The sequence below is a fragment of the Aegilops tauschii genome, chromosome 3, assembly GCF_002575655.3.
Source record: "Aegilops tauschii subsp. strangulata cultivar AL8/78 chromosome 3, Aet v6.0, whole genome shotgun sequence".
Lineage (NCBI taxonomy): Eukaryota > Viridiplantae > Streptophyta > Magnoliopsida > Poales > Poaceae > Aegilops > Aegilops tauschii.
This window is the reverse complement of record NC_053037.3, coordinates 477,061,154-477,064,019: the sequence shown is the minus strand read 5'-3', so window position 1 is coordinate 477,064,019 and position 2,866 is coordinate 477,061,154. Positions and strand designations below refer to the sequence as shown.

The 2,866-nt window shown below is 39.1% G+C and overlaps 1 pseudogene; it reads right to left on the bottom strand.

Moving 5' to 3' along the window:
* Positions 1-572: 572 nt before the first annotated feature.
* LOC109749494 (protein HESO1-like) lies at positions 573-2,655 on the bottom strand (annotated as a pseudogene).
* Between the last annotated feature and the right edge of the window lie 211 nt (positions 2,656-2,866).

Below are 2,866 nucleotides of genomic sequence, written 5' to 3'. Positions count from 1 at the left end.
GTGAAGGCATTGGCAATACGCCCAAGCTGTAGCGCATCAACTGTTCTAGCTGCATTATCAGATCTATCAAATGGATCTTCGACCTAAACCGAAAAGAACAGCATATACAGATCTTCAACTTGAGGCTAAAATTTCCACCAACATAGCCACCAAATGCACTGTGAAGGAAATACTTACAAACCAGCGGTGAGATTTCATCTTGTCATGGGTTCGTTTGGGCTGACCAGTGTAAGTGGATACATCGCTAGGGACCATCCCGCAAAACTGCAAACAGAGTATAAGCTTGCCTGATAAGATTTTTTTAATCTATGATAATGCTGGTAAGATTCCTTTTCGCATAATTGATGTTATGCTTTGTTCTAAATGGAAATTATTCATACAAAATTTCGTTACCCTACTGCATGTACATATATACTACAAATAGCACATAGAGTTTATACCTTGCCAAACATAAATGAACTAATTTTGATCTATATGGGTCAATCTATATGGGTGGACTCAAACTGGACTTACAAGTTATAACCCTGTAAGGATCACAAACTAACTCGAGCCACCTACAAACCTACCCCTCTCATATAGTCCTAGTCATTTATGGTTTTGCTTGAGCTTCTCCTTGGCTAGAAATCTAAACTTATTACCACCCACTATGCTAACTTTATTATGATATGATAATGAAGATTGCAAGATAGACAAAAAGAATGCCGAAAAATGGCAGCTAATGGCTATGACATAAGTAGAATAAAATGCTCTTAGAAACACGAATAACACATCCGGTGTCTAGAATTTAGGTAGTCGGAGCCTCAGAGGAAAGGCTCATGTAGACAAAATAGTGAAAAATAAGTTCAATTACCTTTGAAAAAAATCCTACAAGGAGAGCGCAAAGAGACTTATTATTTCTTTGCCCTATGTTCTGGAGTTGAAATTTTTCTATATTTGCTGCACAGACCTCATCAACATGCTTTTCATCAATAAACCTCATTCCTGCATGTGAACGCGACGAGTAAATTACCAACACTATTACACAATACACCACACAATCGTCATCGTCAGTCTCACAAACAAGCCAATTTCGTCTCACCTGCTGGATCCTCCACATCAAAAAACTTGTTCATAGGTGGAAAAATTGCAGGCGTACAAGTCTGCAAAATACAGTTAAATTGCGTGAGAAATAGGATTTCTGGGTTCCATTTTGGCAAATATACAAATAAGAATTAGGGAAAAAAATAAACACCTGGAAATAAAAGATGACAAGTAAGCAAAGCGAATACGAGCTCAGGGTTCCCTTTTTTGGATCATTAATGTTTTGAGCTTTTGCCCATTCCTTGACCTGCAAGGAAATGTGATGCTGAGCCCTGGGCTTAACTAAGAAAACGTGGAAACAGAAAATTGAAGAAAATGGATACATAGAGCTTACCAACAAAACCATATCACCAAAGCGCTTATCTAGAGTATTGAGCCAGTACAGCACTCTGGACTTAATTCGGCCACGGTAGTTATCGATGGATATATCACAGGAAATGCCAAATTTGTTGCTCACATAACTAAGTACTGGAAGTCTGGAACCCTTGCAGTAGGAATGAACTGCACATCCCTAGCAACACCTGAATGAAGTATGAAAACATAATTTAAACGAGAGAAAAAAAACGTGCCTCATAAAATCTAAATCAGCACAGCCGCGCAACAACAGAGGGCATTGCATTTAATCAAGCAACCACGGAGATTGATCAACATATACGTTACAGTAAAGATCTTTCATTCTGCACGCAGATGCATGGTTCCAAAAAGAAGTTACCTTTGATTTGTAAAACTCTCCTTACTTCACTCAAGGCATTTATTCTTTCGACTCTCAAGGCTTTCCTCTTTTTCTTGGTTGCAAAGGAGTCCGGGTCATTTGACAGCTCAACAGATACATCCAAATCACCTGATTTTGCATAAAGATTTGATGCGAAAGATCCAAAAGGTTTGACAGCAGCATCTGTTAAGGAAAATCCAACACTCAGAAACTGTAGTACTAATAAGTAATAACCTCACAACACCTCCCTCGAAACTTAAGTAACATATGCATCGACTGACTAGGCATAGATAGACTAGGGGAAGAATAACAAACGAAGTGTGTCTCATCTGCGCAACTTCCGTAATGGAAATCATAGAGTAGCCAATGCATTTCGCCTACAACACTCGCAGTATGAAAAAAGTTGAGGGTCAATTGTCACAAACCAAAGTTATTCCATGAAGGATTATAGATTTTACAAGCTTGTCACTTGTCAGTGGTCTCAATAAACTGTTAAGATTGGGCTTACTATGTTAAAGTAGTCTACTAGGAATGCACATCCATAGACCATAGTAGAGCATGCATAAGAAGGGAAAACATTTTCCTTCTATAGTAAGCAATACCAAGCTTGATGTCAGACAATCACATCATTGTACCCTTAATAAATATTATCAGGATTTTGTTTTTAAATTGTGGAAAAGAACCTTGTGGTGACCAAATAATGAGAAGCTACCTTCCAAATCAGCAGCTGAATAGATGGAATTCACAAACTCTTGAATAGTTTCCAGACGTTTGTTTCGATCGTCCTCCGTGGGCTTGATTACAGAGAAAACTTCCTCAATGCACTCCTCCACTAAATAAAAGTCCTGCACAATCTCAATCATGCTGAAACCCTACAACAACATAATGAGTAAGTTAAACGAGTATATAACATGGGAAACGTGTGGTGGCACCCGGGAGTCCAGGCACCCCCTTATCAGCCCCGTTGAGTCTCTATAAGATTCGTGCTGGGTCTGACTAGGATCAGACCATTTGCAGGACCTGCCAGCTTTGTCAGCTCATTAGCCTCATATAGCTGCAGACATGGCACTGAGC